Source organism: Rhipicephalus sanguineus, chromosome 11 (genome assembly GCF_013339695.2).
Source record: "Rhipicephalus sanguineus isolate Rsan-2018 chromosome 11, BIME_Rsan_1.4, whole genome shotgun sequence".
NCBI lineage: Eukaryota > Metazoa > Arthropoda > Arachnida > Ixodida > Ixodidae > Rhipicephalus > Rhipicephalus sanguineus.
The window spans coordinates 49,344,721-49,364,342 of record NC_051186.1 but is presented as its reverse complement, the minus strand read 5'-3'; the positions used below and the strand labels follow the sequence as shown (position 1 = coordinate 49,364,342).

Below are 19,622 nucleotides of genomic sequence, written 5' to 3'. Positions count from 1 at the left end.
CATCCCTCTTTCTCTCTTTTATCATAGAATGAAAGAGACTGCCATGCTTATACGTATACTTTTATTATCATTATTACTATTATTTTATTGTTTCGCTTATTTATTTATTTTTTTTATAACTATTATATTTCACTTCGCTAGAGATTAGTAAACAATGATTTGAACTCTCTTTTATTAACATTAAATGAAGAAACTAAAATCGCCACTCTAATATTTTTGCTTTTTTACAAATTATTTTTCCAGCATTTTTTTTTTTCACAAGTTCTACGGCCGCGCGATTCATGGCTGATCTCCCACACTGGGTTGAGCCACACCGGACCCAACCAACCAACCAACCAACCAACGACGACGAGAAGGAGGTGGTGGTGCCGGCGCCTGAATTCAGCAGCCGCGAGCGGGCGGCCCATCCGACGCCATGGACGACTGTAAGTGCCCCTCGAAGCAATTTTCATTCTTCATTCTCTGAATACAACGCAGACTCCTATAGTCTGATCGTCATTAGATTGTAGAGGCGCGCCTGTAACCGGTGGGTCCGCCTTGGTGGTGCAGTGGTTACGGTGCTCGGTTGCGGCAGCCCGATGGTCGCGGGTTCGATCCCGGCCCCGGCGGTCGCATTTCGATGGAGGCGAAATGTTAGAGGCCCGTGTACTGTGCGATGTCAGAGCACGTTAAAGAACACCAGGTGGTCTAAATTTGCGGAGCCCTTGCCTCATAATCATATCGCTGTTTTGGCACGTGAAACCGCAGATATTATTATTATTATTATTATTATTATTATTATTATTATTATTATTAATATTATTATTATTATTATTATTATTAATATTATTATTATTATTATTATTATTATTATTATTATTATTATTATTATTATTATTATTATTATTATTATTATCAGAGAACCACGTGTACATTGATTGTAATAGTGCCTTGCTCTCTAATCTCAAATTCATTTTTTGCAGCGCAATCTAGCGATCTGTCCCAGTCGCAGCTGTCACAGACATCAGCGTGAGTTCTCTCTAAAAATAAAAATTGCTCAGCTCTTGATCGCGTGCTGCACGGCGTACACTTCGATGCAAAATTTGAAATGTCTAAGCTGCTCATAGACTGCGTTCGCTACATTAAAAATCATCCTGTACCGGTAAAACATTCTGAAGTTCCATGTTCGCTAGCTCATTCCGCCCAATTGTATCGAATACTACCAGAAATAAATAGGGGGGGGGGGGGGAGGGCACAGCTGAACTCCCATATTTGAATTTGGTGCCGAAACCCCGGTGCCTGTTACGTCAGCGTGATATCGCGGATTCCGAACAATTGGCCTCTTTAATTTTCCTGTGCTGCTATCTGCTGTTTTGGTAGGGCTTTAGGGAGCTGGGACAACCGGTATTGCCAGAAGCAAGGCCTCCGAGATGAAGAGACGTTTCGCGACTTTTCCGCTAGGGGAAGGGCGCATGCGCCGAGGCATCGTGAAAAAATGGTGGATTGTCCTTCTCGTAGGGCAGCTCAGCTTGCCTATTTTGCGCTGCGAACACACTTCCACGCCAGACCGCTGCCCAATCTTTCTTTAGATTGTGCGAACCGTTGCCAAGGCATGGAGTTGCAGCCACCGTTTGCTTGTCACTCTTTCCTTTTCTCGCTCTCTCGCCTTCCACTTTCTGTTTCTCTCTCGATCGTGAAACAAGACTTCCTTCTACGATGCAGGCTTTCGGCGACCGACACTATGACATGCTTCCGATAACCCGCCGCCTCGAAACGTGCCACTTGCTCTCGAAGGCTTTCGCAAGCAAGTGGCACGTCTGGCGTGAAAGCTGTGTTCACAGCGCCGAATAAGCTTTTGAGTTTGTGGAAGTTGAGCTACCCTATGAGGAATCCAATTTGCACTCTAAAACCTAAGTGGCCATAACGCTATACTCTAAACAATGACGGTAGAGCTACACTCTAAGAAAAAAAAAAAAAAGAAAGAGTATGTGTGACTCTTTTCGGGTAGTCCTGACTTGCCACGTTAACTCTCTTGGGAGTCACACGACTCTCCGAAGAGAGTGCAATGACCCCCAAAGATAGTTTACGTGCCTCTTTAAAGAGAGTCGTTTACGTGGCAAGTCAGGAGCATCCGAAAGGAGTCAAAGGGCTCTTTTTTTTCTTCTTAGAGTGTACGGACGAGTAGAGGAATGGGGCAGACTTTGACACCCCCCCCCCTCTCTCTCCCCTCATTAGTCATCTTGTTTCTGTCGTTGTTTTTTTTTCGTTTACAGTTTCAGATGCATGCTTATATATACTCAAGATCTGCTATAAATACTTAGTTGAAAGTTAGCGCTTGTCTTTGTTTTCATCTCGTCCCCAGTTTGTCATTTGCGTCATGGTTTCTGCAGTACCATGAAAGGCTATCGCCTTAATAAAAAAAATTCAAAAGCAAAACGTGCCTTACGTGTCATAATATGCGTCGGACTCCACTCGCTCTTGTATATAATTAGACGACAAGTTTATTTGGTTACTTAAATGGAGCGGGGATCACAAGCGGGAGTATCCTGACCCCACTTGTGATCGGGCTAGGGAAAGGGGGGGGGGGGGCGGAGGGTACGCCTTGTGAGTGTACCTCCTTGAGATTTATTTTTCGAACATCATATACTGGAATTACTTGACACTTAAGTGCAACTTATTCAATTTCTTTTTTAATGCCCGTTTATTTTGTCCACTCTTGTGATTCGTCTGGATTTACGGCCCTGCGGTGTGAAGTATGCAGAGTCATCACTGGTTTCTTTTGGGCCTCTGCGCGTCATATTGCAGGGTGTCTGACACGCAGCTGCTGGACTCGTCGGGCCTGAACGAGGACCAGCTGAGCAGCGGCGACCGCCGGTTCGACGCAGTCATCCCGGAATCGGCCATCTACATAGGCGGCGCTTTCGTCGCCATCGTGGTCGTCGCTGGGATCCTGGCCTCCATCGCGGCGCTCAGGTCAACCACGTCACGTGCGTTGAATTTCGTCACCTCTATATTAAGTGCGTAGCGCTTCAGGGGCCCGGCTTGTCGTCTGTTCACCGTCTCGTGGTCACGCAGCCGCCAATACAGGCCCAAAACGAGGCTAGCTTGCATTGACGTCACCGTGGCCGCCATCTTTGCGAACCAACTGGTTGAGACGCAGGGTGAACTCTTGCTCGAACGCGCGGAGCAAGAAACGGTGACATCAGATTAGTTCCGGTGCCCCCTCCAATCCTTTGCGTTCCCCCTTGGCGCAGCTGGCGAACAGAAGAAAGCGGAAAGAGCACAAAAGAACGCGAGGGGAGGGAACGACTGGGTGTCCTCCGCTGAAATGACACTCTAATGAGATAAAAAAGTCACGGTGGCCGCCATGTTTGTGAACCAGCGCAGAGAACGTGTCTGTGATGTCACGTGCAAGCTATGTATACTGCTTGTCGAAACGTCGGCTCCAGCACAATCCCAGTTTACGAATTTTTCATGTTAACCGGTATATATTTCATAAACATAATTATGCAACATCCGTTGAGGTCATGTTTTCCATGTTAATGTCAACCTTTTCATATGAATCGGGAGCAGTTTCAGAAGGCAGGAGAGGTCCCTACCCAGATGAGCGAAGTGCGGCAGCCGATTGTCTCCACGAAGAAAGAAATTACAGTCACTTACAACCTAAGCAATATAAATGTAAACTCCGCCCACAGAACCGTGGTGCGCCTGCCATTCGCATGTGAAATGCGGTCATGCTAGTCGGCGTTTATCGGAGTCTTAAAAAAAAAATTCGCTAGATCCCACGCCTTGTGGGAATCGGTGTCACGCGAAGCAGCCAGCGAGTAGTTCTATGCTGCATTTTTTTTTTTTGGCTTTGAGACAAGCGTTACGGGGTGGATCGACGTAATTTTGTAAGTGTAGTAGTTGTGTGGGCATCGTGAGCTTACCAGGCACGTCGACAACACTGGCGTTTAAAGGGTAGCTTGTGGTCTGACGTAATTGTAGCATGCACATATGCCAGCCTTATCGAAACGATTTGCACATTACGGTGCGATGATGTGAATATCGTACGTAACCTTCGTTAGCGAATTCATCCGGGTCGAGCGACGCTTGAATTTAGCTGGCTGAATCATAGCAATACAAATGTAATGTTTATTAGACTGCTGTACAAGCAGAGCCAACACTGGAACTACAAACGTTAACCTGACGTTGTCACGCCCGTATCGTAGGATTACATACGTAGCATTTATAGCTTCGTTATAAAATTCGATAGTAAGCACCACAGCCACAATTGACGTTGCACGGACATTACGACTGCATAGGTGTTTTTACAAAGCAGTTTCAAGACCTGTCGTGGCTCTGTGGTAGAATACCCGACTGCCACGCAGAATTCTTCGGTTCGATTCCTGCTGGGATCCTAATAATTAATATTTGCATTCATCGGGTCAACGCTGCCGATGCCGGTTTTTCTCAACGCTCTCGCATTTAAATGGTCAATGCCTGTTATAGCCGTTCCTGGGTAGATATAAGCTGTCAATAACCTGTGGCGCATACCCGTACACCGCGGCCCGTAGTAAACGGGTATGTGCCACACGTGTCTGGTGGAAAGGGTTTCACGACGTACGCGACAGGATTTTCACGTTATTAATGTCGCGACCACACTGTTATATTCGTGAAGTCCTTTTACCCACCCATGCCAATTTTGGTCCGCACCAAGTTAACGAGGCGATCACACGGAGACCGAGCAACTCAACAGACTCATCCGCAATGCCTATAAAACTGCTCTCCATCTCCCTAAATCAACAGCCACGGATAAATTACTTCAGTTAGGGGTGCACACTCTGGGAGAGCTCGTAGAAGCGCATCTGTTCAGTCAATATCAAAGGCTGTCGCTTACAGAAACTGGTCAAGTACTGCTGCGCCGACTTGGAATCAACGTTCATACCACGGCCACGCACACACTTCCAATCGCTGTTAGCAGCAACCTATGCATTCCGCCACTTCCCAAAAACACTCACCCAGAACATAATTGAGCGAGACGGGAAGCTAGAGCCAAGGCTCTTCACAAGCGCTTCCCTCCTAATTCTCCAGCAGTATACGTAGATGCGGCCGAATATGCAGTTCACCCAGCTTTCGCAATAGCCGTTGTAGACGGATTTCAAAACCTGGTCGCTAGTGCGTCCATTCCAAATTCGACAGAATCCCTGGAAGCAGAGGAAGCGGCAATTGCGTTAGCAATTGTTCACTCCTCCGCTGAGTATATTTTCTCTGATTCTAAAACTGCAATTCGTAATTTCGCCACTTTCAAAATCCACTCTCCGGCAGCTAGAATGAGTTATCTCCTCCGCCTGATCGCCTCATCACTCTCCTCTGGGTCCCTGTGCACAGTGGACACCCAGGCAACACTGCCGCTCACACCCAAGCCCGAGTACTCGTCAACCGGGCTCAAAGCGACCTGCCTTCGCTTCGCGGTGCCAGGGATCGACTCCTCAGCTACCACGACATCACACTCTTTTACCGAAATTCTCGCCTAACGTATCCCCCACCACATAAATCTCTCTCCAGAAGTGACCAGGTTTTGTGGCGCAGACTTCAAACGGCCACAGTCACGACTCCTTTCCTTCTCTCCATTATTACGCACGGCGAAACTTCTCCTCATTGCAACCTGTGTCCGAGCACCAGAGCCGACTTCAATCACGTCTTTGTGAATTGCCCAAACAAACCCAAGCCCCCGTGGCAAGGGTCAGAACACCAGGAGCGATGGGAGGCTGCTCTGCGCAGCTCGCAACCGGAGTTACAGCTCCGGACAGTGGGCTGGGCCAGAGGGGTCGCCGAAGCACAGAAGTGTCCGGCCACCTAGAGCGGCCCGAGGGCTCATCGTCGTCCGGCTTCCGCTTCCCCCCCCCCCCCCCTCACATGATTCTTTCACGAATCAATAAAGTTGTTTACCTACCTACCTACCCAGGCGTGGGCGGCTAGATAGATAGATAGATAGATAGATAGATAGATAGATAGATAGATAGATAGATAGATAGATAGATAGATAGATAGATAGATAGATAGATAGATAGATAGATAGATAGATAGATAGAAACGCTCAAAGTGCCTAGGGATCGCTAAGAAATGCTTCGCATTTAAAAAACAAACAGCGACACTGTTTAAGCTAGCCGCAATTTGTGCGGCCTATCGGAAAACTGTCATCATCATGAACGGGTATGTGCCACAAAAAATTGGGCAAATCCCACTACTCGCCACTGGTCCACTAAAAATGAAGAAGGCAAGAATTAGCCCAAGAAATGGCTATCATCAGGGGTATGTGCCACAGAAATTGGGCAAATCGCACTACCCACCACTGGTTCACTAGGAGAGAGAGAAGGCTATATAAAGAAAGAGAGAGAGAGAGAAGTTGAGAGAAATAATGGGAATAAGGAGAAAAAATATAGAAAGGGAAAGAAAAACACAGAAAGAGAGAGAAAGAAGCAGAGAGAGAGAGGCAGAAAGAAATAGAACGATCGAGAGAGAAATAAAGAGGTAGAAAGAGAGAGAAAATGCGCTGGCGCTCATCGCGGCGTTGCGAAGGAGAGGGGCACACCATCTCCCGCTAAAGGGGGCCATGAGGCGATGCGAAGCAGCGTTTCGGCATGTCGAGCCCGTGTTTCAGAGGGGGAGCGAGGGGAGTAAAGAGGGGGAGTGGGGAGGAGGTGTGTGGAGAGGGTTTGCGCATGCGCAGTAAGGGTGGTCACGCCGCACACCACCACCACCACCACCACCACCACCACCGGTTTGAGCTCCGCCATAAGATGCTTCGCATCTAAAAGGAGAGATATAGAAAGGGTCGTTCTATGAGAGGTGCGAACGCTCGGTTCTGGAGTTTGGACATCCGTGTCGTGACTAACCTAGCTAAAGCCTAGTAACAACCTAGAAGCAACCAGATTAGCCTTCAGAATCGTCCAGTTTCACTGTTTCGAGCCTTGCGCGACTTAGTGCAAGCTTCGCCATTTTTTTTCGTAAATCCCCAATTCTCCGAAATTCGGAGTTTAGTTTTCAATTATTCTCAACCCTAATATCTTAGATGAAATGATATCTGATCGCGAGAACTTCAGAACACACGAACGTATTTTAGTTGTCTGGAAGGTTTGAACGCACAAACACACATACATGCAAGCACAAATACTTGTACACAAAACACCTACGTTCGTGCGTATTACAATCTTAAAGCTTGTTGCATATTCGTATGTTAAAGCATACGTATATTCGACGTCGTCTGGCGCGCCCCAGTGGATCGTATATCAAGACGTCGGCTCGCGCTCCCAGAGGCCCTATACGTTGACGCAGGCCCGTAGCCAGGAATTTTTTTTTTTTTTGGGGGGGTGGGGGGTGGGGAGGGGTCCATTTGCTGAAAACCTTGAATATTTGAGAAAAACGCCTATTTTCATGATTTATTTCCGATAAAACACCATTTGTCATCAAAATTTCGATGGGGGGGGGGGGGTGGCTACGCGCCTGCGTTGACGTCTCTCGCTCTACGCGCGACGAGTCCTTTCCTAAATAATGATGGGTGAGGTCTACCGATACTGTTGACGTGAGGTAAAGTTTATATAAGCCAAACCGGCCGATGTGTCAATGACCGCTTAGAACATACCCTTTCGATGAAGAACAGAACAGGGTCTATAGGCCGCTAAGTCGACGTTTATCGGATAAATTCGAATTGTCAAAAATTTTACCGCCGAGTGTTTATAAAATATTTTCGGATTTATCTAGCACGCGGAGTCCTACTTATGAGACATGTAACACTTTCGCCATAACAGAGTTTGAGAATTGGGGACCGAAGACATTGGGTCCACAAGCTGCGTTGGATGGAGTGCTCTTGCTTTCGGTGGAGCAGCAGAATTCGAGAACTGAATCACACGCATCGGGCGCCACTCGTGGCGAAATTGAAATCATGTGAGACGCGGGCCATACTGCGTCGTCTCGCTGGCGACCCAAAATGCCTCGTAGACCCACGCTAGTTTCCGATTTTTGGGCGCTGGGTCAACGCGAGCACAAGAACGGCTTGGTTTCAGCGCATGCACCCTGGTGTGCTGGTCGCTCGCAATCTTCTTGTTGGGGCCCAAATCCTCATACTTCAACACAAATGGAAGTAAGCCATAGCGACAATGGAGCCAAGTACAACACTATAGTGGGAGCATACGCTATTCCGAAAAGCCGCGTTGCTTGCTCTGGTTGGGTCGCAAACTATTCCAGAATGTTTAATGTTCTCTGCAGACGAAAGGATTTGAAAAAATCTGATGATATTATGCTTCAAGATTCCTTCACATCTTTTAACATAGGGCTTACAAAAATTTGAGGGACCCTTAAGCTTCGCCTTTAAGAGTTGAACGCGATAGCGACATCCGTCCCCTAGTGCGCACTTCAACCACTACGTGCATACTTATTAATGTGCATTGTTACACACACACGCACACAGACACGCTCGCGCGCGTGCGAATTGTACAGGTTTTTGATCTAAACCAAGGGTCGCATGGCCTCCAAGATACACGCTGCACGCCCGCCATCTCGGAGGCCATATAGAGTCGAGACATATTTCTCACAATGCCTCACAGATAGAAGCACATTATCTAACGTTTGCTGTCGTTGGCTTGATATGTTTTCCGCTAGATGGACACAGTTGTCCATTTTTAGAGCTGTTTGAAAGTTCGTGTGTGTATTTAGCGGCGATGGCTGCACCACGGCCGCTCGATCTCTCCCCTCTGGTGCGGCCTGCCGATTCGTCTCCCGAACAAAAGAGCGCGCGTGAAAGGAGAAGTTGACTGACTGGCCACGACGGGAGGTGAGGGCGCTGCACATCGGCGAAGTAATCGCCTTTGCACCTGCTTGCACTGCTTCACGCGAAGGTCTAACCCCACTAATCCTCCCTATTTTGTGACAGTCGTGTCCTGCCGTCGGGCGGTAAGCATGGGATGCAATTTTGTTTTTATGGACGGCTCTTTGGTTTAAAAGTCCGAGCTTTCTATCAAAAAGCTACTGAGTCCATTCTTGGCCAACTGGTCTGGACATATTAGCAGCTCGCTAGAAACATTCTCAAACTTTCTCGGAAACCACTTTCCCGCAAAGTCCTCCACTTGTGAAATCCTGCAACAACTGAGTAATAAATCATGCGTATCTGAGACTATTTACGAATATTTGTCCGAATCATGTCATACCATGATATATGTCACGGAAATAAATACGGCACGACGCGCAAATAAATTCGCTCGTGCCTTTATAAATAAAATACACATTAAACCTCGGTTGACACTGAAGCCACTACGTCTTAATCATCTACAATAACATTATTAATACAATGCTGGGGCCTTCAGAAAATGCTTCAGCTCCTCTCCTTAGCTCGTTTTATGCCGTGCAATTTCGGATCACTTCTCCTTCTTCAAAGGATAGATCTGTGCCCAGTATAATTTTGCATTGCTCGTCATTTGTCACGTGTTGTTCTTTGTGATTTTTTAGGTAAATATCTTCGTATTCTGTACAATAAACTCAGTTGGAAGTTAACGCTCACCTTCGTCTGTATCCTTGTCCTTTAGTTCTCAGTTCGTGCTGTAGCATTCATCATGACATACCAACTAGCCCAAGCGGCCTTCCTTCTTAACCAATATCTTCATTTCAGTTGTCTTCTATTTCAAATGTACTGTCTTGGAGCGAAAGAAGAACATGATACTGTAGCGCAAAACTCAAAAAGAAACACTAAGAGGCAGAAAGTAGGAAAGTCGGCCTCTTACTCATTATAGTAGAGCTTTGCCCAACAGCTTCATGTCCTTGAGTAAGTATACCAACTCGTCCAAGAAAAACCAATTCTGGAACGGACGCACTATAGCAAAGAACACAAATGAAATAGGTTGGATGCTTCCATGTTGGTTGTTTTGGTCACGATTGTTGACGCATCACTGGTTTAGTGGATCTGGCTCAGTTTGATTCAAACAGATGCAGGATTTGGCTTATTCTTTATTCTAAACAGCCTTTTTGAGTTCTCGTTACGGTCAGGAATTGCCCCATTTCGATTACAATTGTTTAAAAATGGAAGATGCTTAGGCTCGCTTTACGCTCCCGTAAAATTTAGCCCAGTTTTGGTTTCTGGAGCTGGCTCCTTTAGAAAAAAAAAACGCCGTACATATACACACAAAATATTATGCCTTAGAGGTCTATGTCGCAATAAAGAAAAAAGAAGACAAAGACAAGCGTTACTCATAACTGTTTATTAGCAGGACAGGCCGGGTTCCTCATATATATCCATTCGTCACGCATGCGCATGCAGGAATAAAGTAACACGTGCACATTAGAGACGGTTGCGTATACATTCAAATTAGGAGCCCAGCAAAGTGAGCCCTCTATCGCTTTGCTGGACCCCTAGTTTGAATATATGCGCCAACGCCTATGGTGTATACGTGTTATTTTATTCTTGTATGCGCATGCGGGACGAAAGAATATATATCAGGAACCCTTCCCTGGTAATAAACAGTTGGTGGAAGTAACGCTTGTCTTCGTCTTCTTTCCTGTGTTCGTCCTTTCATTATTGCGCTAATATGTCTCAGCCAGTCATCTGCCTCTATTCCAGCTAAAGTGAGTAAGCTTGTTAATGAGAGCTTCTCAAGCGAAGCATGAGAAAACACTGAGCAGAACCACATGAAACTGCCAGCGCAGATAGCTCACTATGGCTGAAGGGAGCTTTGGGAGAAACCCCCGCGTCGCCGATAGCGAGCGCCATAGCCGACGCAGCGGGTTGAAAGGGAACTAGCGCTTTCACAGGCGGAGAGGGGCATTCGGCGGGCCGCACCGAAGGGGGGAGATCGAGCGGCCGTGGCTGCACTATCCCGGCCTTTTTCGACGTAGTTTGATGGCCTCGCGAATGCGCCTACAAATCGCCGAATGGGCTCGTTTTCGTCGTGACACCTGCCGAACAAAATGCGTTAAGTGCACTCCTTTCACTACAGGGCATTTATGTAGTGTTTTTTTCCGAAGCAGGCGTAATTAACATTGTGGCTTTGTGGTAGGGTACCTGCTTGCCACGCGAACGGCCCGGGTTCGATTCTCAATGGGACCGAACATGTTATTCTTTATTTTATTTGCTTCTTTCTCGATTTTTCGGTCACGGACGATTTTCCGCTCACAACCAACGGTGCCGACGCCGACACCGGAATTTCTGCGACACGAGCTCTCTAACGCTATCGCGTTAAAACAAGCGGACTCATGTCTACAAAAAATCACAGCATATCCACGGAGTGAATTATGATGAGTGGGCGAAGCTGCGGAGGTTCACCGGTAAACCGTGAATCTTCCGTGAATTCTGCCCAGTACATCATCACCGACGTGAGATCGGGCGCGTTTATACTAAAGGTTCGATGAGTTATGACGACTTGCAGCTCACTTTAATTTTACATGTACGCTGTGAATTTTCATTGTTTAGAAAACCATTGCTTTAGAAAACACCTTGCGTCTTTCGTTAAGCAGCTGGCGTCTTTTTCGTTTTGCTTTAGAAACATCTGGCGTTCTTTCGTTTTGTTTTTACAAAACATCTGGCGTCTTTCGTTGGTTTATTTCATCAATCAACGGCGTTTTGAACAAAATTTTTATTGTTTAATCACGCACAGGAGAAATCTCACCAGGCACTACCTTGGAGGTAAACAATGGCTGCTAATGGGAATGAGAGACAGAAGAAGTCGGCTTTTAGCTAACACTTACACTTCTACAGAGACAGAAGAATTCGGCTTTTAGTTAACGCGCACGCTGCGAATTTTTTATTGTTCAACAACGCACAGGAGAAATCTCCCACCGGCACCACCTTGGAGGTCAAAGGGTAAGACTTGTTACTCACTACTACGAGCACGACGAGGGACGAACGGGTGCCGCCTTAAGGAGCTTCGCCCCTAATAGCACCTCTCGTGTTCTCTGCCACGTTCTCCGTCCGCAGCATCACGGCCGTCCGGCTCGTAACGTCAGTTTATAGTCCAGGGGTCTCAATATCCTCACTGACCGCGGCCTTCACATGACTACATGACTGTGTTCGTCTCATATCACCATAGAGTTTCTTACAATAATACCTAGAGGGGAATCTGGCGCTACTGTCTACGCGGGCTCCTTGAGCGGCGCTTCAACCACCATGGGAATGATGGGAAGTACAGGCTTCGGATTTGCTTCGGATGGATTAGGTTCTTGAGATTCGCGACGCTTGTTTTCCGAGTGTAAAACAAAGCGATGTGAAGCTCTTTCCAATTAAAACTTGCATCATTCTTTTGTACGTAAAACTTATTGCAAAAAGTTTGCGTGACCGTGAGATGGAACTGAAACTTGGACAAATTCAACCACCAGGGTATGCATTGCTCTGCAATTGTGTTCCAGATTTGGCATCACAATATAATGAATTATTTTTTTTTACAACACTTAAAACAAGCGCGCTTGTCTTTCCCTCGAAAGTACGCATTTTCTATTTATGGAAATAACAGTAGCGTATTGAGTGAGAAACACTTAACGTATCATCTGCTGCGATGCACAGATGCGTCTGTCCAAGTGGCCTGCACCCAACGCATCTGTAGCGAGAGTGAGACGTGAAGGCGGCCGAAGTGGCCGTGCCGAAATCTCGCCACTTTATTCGAAGGCCCTAGTACGAGCAGAGCGGCAGCGGCTGCCGGCGTCCAGCCTCCAGGAGCGTGAGCACGTTCTACTGCTCGCGCCTCGAGCTCTGAGTGCTCTGAGCATTAGCTGCGCGAGAGGCGCGGCGCGTAAGTGGTAAAATGGTGATGATGATCGTGAGCGGTGATGAAGATGCCGCTACACATCTCTCGTTTTGTTGTGAAGTCAAGTAAGAGGAGCGTGACGGTGCGTCTACTTAGCTTCGCCGTCGTTTTGCAGTCGATTTGAAAGAGTTTTGACAAGTAGCGCATATCACAAAACGTGAACTCTACGCAATTTTCTGCACTGGCATGGGACGCTACATCTGTGCGCAGCGGCGAGTGCACGACGCTTTGCTAAAACTGTCATATACAACCTGTAGAGCTGCAACGTCGCAGCAAACCAAGAGTTCTAGCGGTCTTCAGCCTCTTTGAACAACAAAGGCACTGCTTGAGTGCTTTGCAATGCACCCCACTACACAGGCCTCGCGAAGAACGAAACTGAAACTGTGGAAAAAGATCCGTAGACAGTTCGTTAGTTAACGCAATCCAATCCGAAGCCTGTACTTCCCATCATTCCCATGGCGGTTGAACTAGAGAGTTTCCTCCAATAATCTAGAGAGTTTCCTCTCTAGATTATTGTAAGAAACTCTATGCATATCACTTTATTATTTGCTTAACAAGAATGTTCATGAACTACACAGACGGGACTGATGTCAAGCTGTTTTCTTCGTGATGCACCCCATGCGGTCACCATGTGTTGAAACATAACCGTGAAACAAAAGCTCCATATTTCAGAATCGGCTTCCAGATTTTAGTCGTTCTGGAGATCGGTATCGACATGTTTCTCGAACTTTGACGCGAAATCCCCTTCAGAATGACCTATACATAAGAGATACGACAAAGGCCGCCTTTCAAACGACAACGTTAGGTGACATTTTGTACAAACTACCTCCAGTGCGCACAGAAGACAAAGACTCAGTGTACTGGACAAACGAGCACTCGGTTTTAAGTACGGAGCACTTTAGGGTATCGGCTTGTCGTTCATTCATCTCATGTGGCGTGATCACGCTCGCAGTAAAGCGCCTAATACAAGCAACAACAAGGCTAGCAATGCTCAAACCCGGGTTAAAATGAACAAAAAAGGTCTAAAATAATATAATTAACAGAATTAGCCAAGAAGCAATCGCATTGATTAACTTAAAATCGTTAGAACGTTTCGGAAACACGGGGCTGACTCTGGCGAGGCGCAAGAGAGGGCGCCACCGCTTCGCCGAGCGAGAGAATGCCCCTCCTCCTGCGGTGCCTCTATGTCGGCGCTGCGTCGTCGCTACGTGACTACATCTGATGGGAAAACAATAACCTGACGGAACTCGCTGCAGACGACGCGTATCTCAACTGCCGTAACAAGCAGGAAGTAGATAAAGCGCAGCAAAAAGTAGCGCGCATGTCGCACACCGACTTTGCGAATCTCCCTAACAAGATTCTACTCGTGCCGGGGAAACCCTAGATGCTTACCTGATGCTTACTATGGTAAAACGGAGCAGTGGGAACTCTACGAACGGGAACCGCTGGGTGGCCCGTGCGACGCACTTCCTCAGGTTTCACATTAGTGGAGCTGTCGTACGTTTCTGAGAGAGGTCAGGGACACACATCTGTGAATAATTTATATGGCCTGTGTATGTCTGTTTCCCAGCACAGCGTCCTTGTCTCTAGTGCGTGCTGAAATTGCGCAATGAACATGGACCAACAACTCGCCCAAATTTCAGTTATACTGCAAGACAACGTAGAGCGAAGCCAAGGATGGGCTCAGGGGTCGTTCGCAGTTTAATAAATTCAGGTGTAGTGGTTATGAAATAAAGGGAAATCAAAGTTGGTGCAAAAAAAGCATGCGAAAAATGGGTTTCCGGTCAGGGACGTAGACAATGGGGTTTTATTTGAGGGGGGCCGGGGGGGGGGCACGAATCCGACGTCTCTACATGCATAGGCATGCGCAAAGGGGAGGGACCCCCCCCCCCCCCGCCCAATCGCGTAATGGGGGCCACAAGTCTGTCCCATACCTTTACCTGTCGCGTCATTGTTTAAAGCACACTACTATGACCATGCAAGTATTTGACAATAATGGCGGTGGAGGACCCGTGATGTTGCATGCCGAGAACTGTCAGATGAAGAAGAGCAAAACTTTATCTTAAGGGAAGGGGTAGAAAAAGAGGGATCCAGGAGCATGTTGTGTGAGGCCCCAAGTCCAGGGCCTCACTGGCTTCCGCCGTCTCCCACTGCTCCGAACTGTTTACAAGGTTGTTGCCTAAAAATGCTTTTGAATTCTCTGGCTTTCGGCCACACTCCCATGAGATGTGGTATAATCTTAGCAAACCGCCGCACCACGGACACGCGTCATGGTATAACGTAGGATAATTTACATTGGGCCACGGTACAATGCAAGATATATTAGGGGCGAAGCTCCTTAAGGCGGCACCCGTTCGTCCCTCGTAGTCGTAGTAGTGCGTAACCAGTCGTAATGCTAGTACCAGACCTTGACCTCCAAGGTGGTGCCGGTGGGAGATTTTTCCTGTGCGTTGTTGAACAATAAAAAATTCGCAGCGTGCGCGTTAACTAAAAGCCGAATTCTTCTGTCTCTCATTCCCCATTAGCAGCCATTGGCATGTTCCAGTAGGAAACGTTAGTAGAAGTAGAAGTGTAAGTGTTAGCTAAAAGCCGACTTCTTCTGTCTCTCATTCCCATTAGCAGCCATTGTTTACCTCCAAGGTATTGCCTGGTGAGATTTCTCCTGTGCGTGATTAAACAATAAAAATTTTGTTCAAAACGCCGTTGATTGATGAAATAAACCAACGAAAGACGCCAGATGTTTTGTAAAAGCAAAACGAAAGAACGCCAGATGTTTCTAAAGCAAAACGAAAAGACGCCAGCTGCTTAACGAAAGACGCCAGATGTTTTCTAAAGCAATGGTTTTCTAAACAATGAAAATTCACAGCGTACATGTAAAATTAAAGTGAGCTGCAAGTCGTCATAACTCATCGAACCTTTAGTATAAACGCGCCCGATCTCACGTCGGTGATGATGTACTGGACAGAATTCACGGAAGATTCACGGTTTACCGATAAACCTCCGCAGCTTCGCCCACTCATCATCGTTCACTCCGTGGATATGCTGGGATTTTTTTTTACTCAGCCACCATAAATTTGAAAAAAAAAGGCTCCCATCTGTACTTTGCGGGGGTCCATAGCGTCTTCCCCTTCAAGGGATTTATGGGTGACGCTATATTTTTGTCGTGTGCTCCGCAGGCGGGCGAGGATATCTTTTGGGGCCAACAAGTGGGGTTCGATTGTGGGAGGCTGACGCTCCGCTCGGTTGGTCAGATCTCGGGCTAAAGCGTCCGCTCTCTGATCCCCTTCCAGGCAGGCCTCTACTGGGTACCCGATTAGCCGGTGTTTCTTGGTTAATTTCTCTCCCATCATTTTTCATGATTTTTTTGAGGGTAAGCGTCCGTTTCATGTAATGTCAGCACGCTTCTTGGGAGTATGAGACTATGATTGATTGCTGTTCCTCTGCAGGTTCTTGCTCTCTAATTGCCAAGGCTGTGTGACAAAGGACTGTTAACGTCCCACCTTTATACCTAGAAAACTGGAGACCAAAGGCAGGCTCCATTGAGGAGCACATCACCGCTTCATTTTCGTTTTTAGGGGCGAAGCACCTTAAGACATTACAATGTCCGTCCGTCCGCCGTAGTCTACAGTCGAAGCGCAGGTGCAAAACAGCCGTGCATAAACCGTGTACAGAGCGAGCATAGCGCGAATGTGGTTTAAAGATAGACCGTACTCGGCGCGGCGCCGCTCGAAAGCTGCTGGAAAACAAGCGCATCGATTAACAGGTGACAACATGCGCAAAACCGTCTACAGAGCGCGCGTAGCGCGCACATGGTCCCAAAATAGACCGTTCTCGGGCGCGGCGCCGCGCGACCTCGTCTTTGCAAACTTCAGGCTAGATCCGATCGTAGAACCATTGGCTCTACATTTCACGGACCACAAAGCAGTAATAATGAAGGCAAAACGGAATCCACAACTGAACACGACATACGAGTTATGACCAAAAAAACCCATAACTGTACACATCCGTTGTCACTCATTTACATGCGCGAGTGGGCAATGTTACGGGAGATTCACTGTTATCGAACGATCCCCAGTGCTCAGTGGCGTAGCCAGGGGGAAATTTTTTTCTGCCATGTGTTACAGAGAACGAAATGACACTCGACCACATTTACCTGCCCGGATCTCACGTCAGATCAAGGACGCCCCCCCCCCCCCTCCCCCCCCCCAAAAAAAAAATTTCTGCCTACGCCACTGCAGTGCTTCGCCCACTCATCATCAGTTTGCATAGAAGTTTGCATAGAAGGTGTAGTTTGCATCATCAGTTTGCATAGTATGGGAAGGAGTGAATAGCAATAAGAACGTTGAGATTAGCAAGGGGCTGAGACAGGGATGTCATTTGTCCCCGCTGTTATTCATGCTGTCCATGGTGAGGATGAAAAAAGCGCTAGAAGGTAGCAACATTGGTTTTAATCTGGCACACAAACAGGGCGGCGCGATGATTGAGTAGAAGCTTGCAGGTTTATTTTCTGCGGACGATGTCGTCTTATTTGTGGACAGTCGAGATGATATACAGCGGCTGGTGGATATATGCGGAAGGGAAGGTGAAACTCTTGGACTAGGATTTAGTGTAACGAAGTGTGCATTGAGAGTATTCAGTGATCCCTGTGATCAGACGGTGTCAATACGAGACCAAGAAATACCGAGGGTAAGCTAATACAAGTACCTCGGAGTATGGGTAAATGAGAGTGATAGATACATGGAGGTACAGGAATAAGCCTCGGCAGCAAAAGGAAACAGGAATGCTGCAATAATGAAGCACATAGCGTTGTGGGGATACAATAGGTACGAGGTGCTTCGAGGTCTGTGGAAAGGTGTAATGGTTCCGGGGCTTACTTTTGGGAACTCAGTGGTGTGCATGAGGGCAGAGGTGCAATCGGGAATAGATGTAAATCAAAGGACCGTGGGACGCCTCGCGTTGGGTGCTCAGGAGAAGACGACAAATGAGGCTGTGAAGGGCGATATGGGATGGACACGTTTTGAGGCGAGGGAAGCTCAGAGAAAAATAAGGTTCGAGGAAAGGCTAAGGAATATGAAGGAGAGTAGATGGGCAGAGAAGGTGTTCCGTTATTTGCATAGGAAGAACGTGGACACACACTGGAGAAAAAGAACTAGGAGGCTTACTAGTAAACATACGGCTGGCAGTGTAAGCAATATGTCAACCAAGAGTGTTAAACGAAAAGTCAGAGAGGCGGAGAAGGTGTTACTGGATGTTAGCTAGAAAAAACCGGCCTTGAATAATTATCGAAAGGGCAAAAATGAAATAAGGAGACGGGCATTTTACGATAATTCATAGGGAAGCGCTTTACTGTTTGAAGCGAGATCGGGTTGCCTTAGAACGGGTAGTTAGAAAGCGAGATTCAGTAAAGAAGAAGAATAATGCACATGCTGCGGGGAAGATAAGGAAACGGCGGAGCATGTTCTGATTGAATGTGGAGATATCCGCCCAGGTGTACGTTTGTGCACGAGCCTACATGAAGCCTTGGGTTTTAGGGACAACAATGGAAAGCTGAATACACCCGCGATTGAAATAAGTAAGAGACGGTTAGAGTACTGGTGGCAGAAAATTAGAGAGAAAGGACAAAAATAAATATTGGAAAAAAATAAGGACATTCTGCCGTAAAGGACAGAGAACTGGGCTGAGAATTTACGTTTTTTCCTGTAGTGTAATAGATTTAATTGAAGTAGAGACATTAGGCCAACATTAAGAAAAAGAAGACAAAAGGGAAACATTATTATTATTATTTTTTAAATGAGCCTGGTGGCACACTTGTCACCGCCCCGTTATAAAGGGGACGCTCATAGCATCCATCCATCCATCCATCCATCCATCCATCCATCATTTACTTCGTGGATATGCGTAAATTTTTCCCATCCGTTTTCTTGCGAACATGACCAATGCGGGGAGGGAGGGGGGGGGGAGGGGCAGGAGCGCTGTGGTGAAACTTCGCTCGCTTTTGTACAGTGCGGTCCATTGTTTGAGGGAACAATGAGCACCTTTCATATTGCTGGCTCTCTAACAGCAAGTGGATGCGGAAAGATCGTTCATGCACGGCGCTAGTTTGTCAAAAGGAAGTCAGAACTGTCAAGCGCCAGCAGTCTTATGCAAATCTAAGCCACTATGCTTTTGCAAGAGAGTGAAATCCGGGCATGCCCCACACGCAAGTGTTCCCTTTAACAGTGCACACGTCTGTACATTCGTGTATAACTAACTAACTAACTAACTAACTAACTAACTAACTAACTAACTAACTAACTAACTAACTAACTAACTAACTAACTAACTAACTAACTAACTAACTAACTAACTAACTAACTAACGAAATATTGCGTTATTTGCAGACTTGGACATCCTGGGCACGGGCCTCCCGCTCGCGAAGGAAGACGAGGGCAAGTGTTCTGCAACGCAGCTATTCTTAAATATTGGGGGAAATGCCATGAAAAAAAAATCACTGTATGGCAACAAAGTCGTGCGGATTATTATGCGGAAATCCATATAATCATATAGGATTATGGGTGCACAGAATTTGGAGCAAAGTACACGTGTTCTTTCATTATTACGTTTCATCTATTTCGCCTAAAGACCTATAAGGAGCATAGGTAGGGTGTTACTTTTTTGGTTTTTTTTTTGGGTGGGGGAGGAGGGGGAGGGGGACGGGGGAGGTTGCAATTCCTCTTATTTATGCGCGCGTTTGTGTTGGTATATATACACATACAAACCGAAGACTTCCAAAGGCTGACCCCCCCCCCCCCCCTCCGCCCGGCTATGCCTATGAGGCCTATAGTGAAGAGCGAGGCGTAATCAAAATTCGAAAGAATAAGTAAAAAGCACATTTATTGG

At 46.9% G+C, this 19,622-nt stretch overlaps 1 long non-coding RNA gene across 1 annotated transcript; it reads left to right on the top strand.

Moving 5' to 3' along the window:
• The first annotated feature begins 962 nt into the window (after positions 1-962).
• LOC125760364 (uncharacterized) lies at positions 963-19,169 on the top strand. The gene is made up of 3 exons (XR_007417931.1): positions 963-1,008; positions 2,785-2,966; positions 19,124-19,169. It is a non-coding gene; the product is annotated as an uncharacterized LOC125760364 (long non-coding RNA).
• Positions 19,170-19,622: the final 453 nt, after the last annotated feature.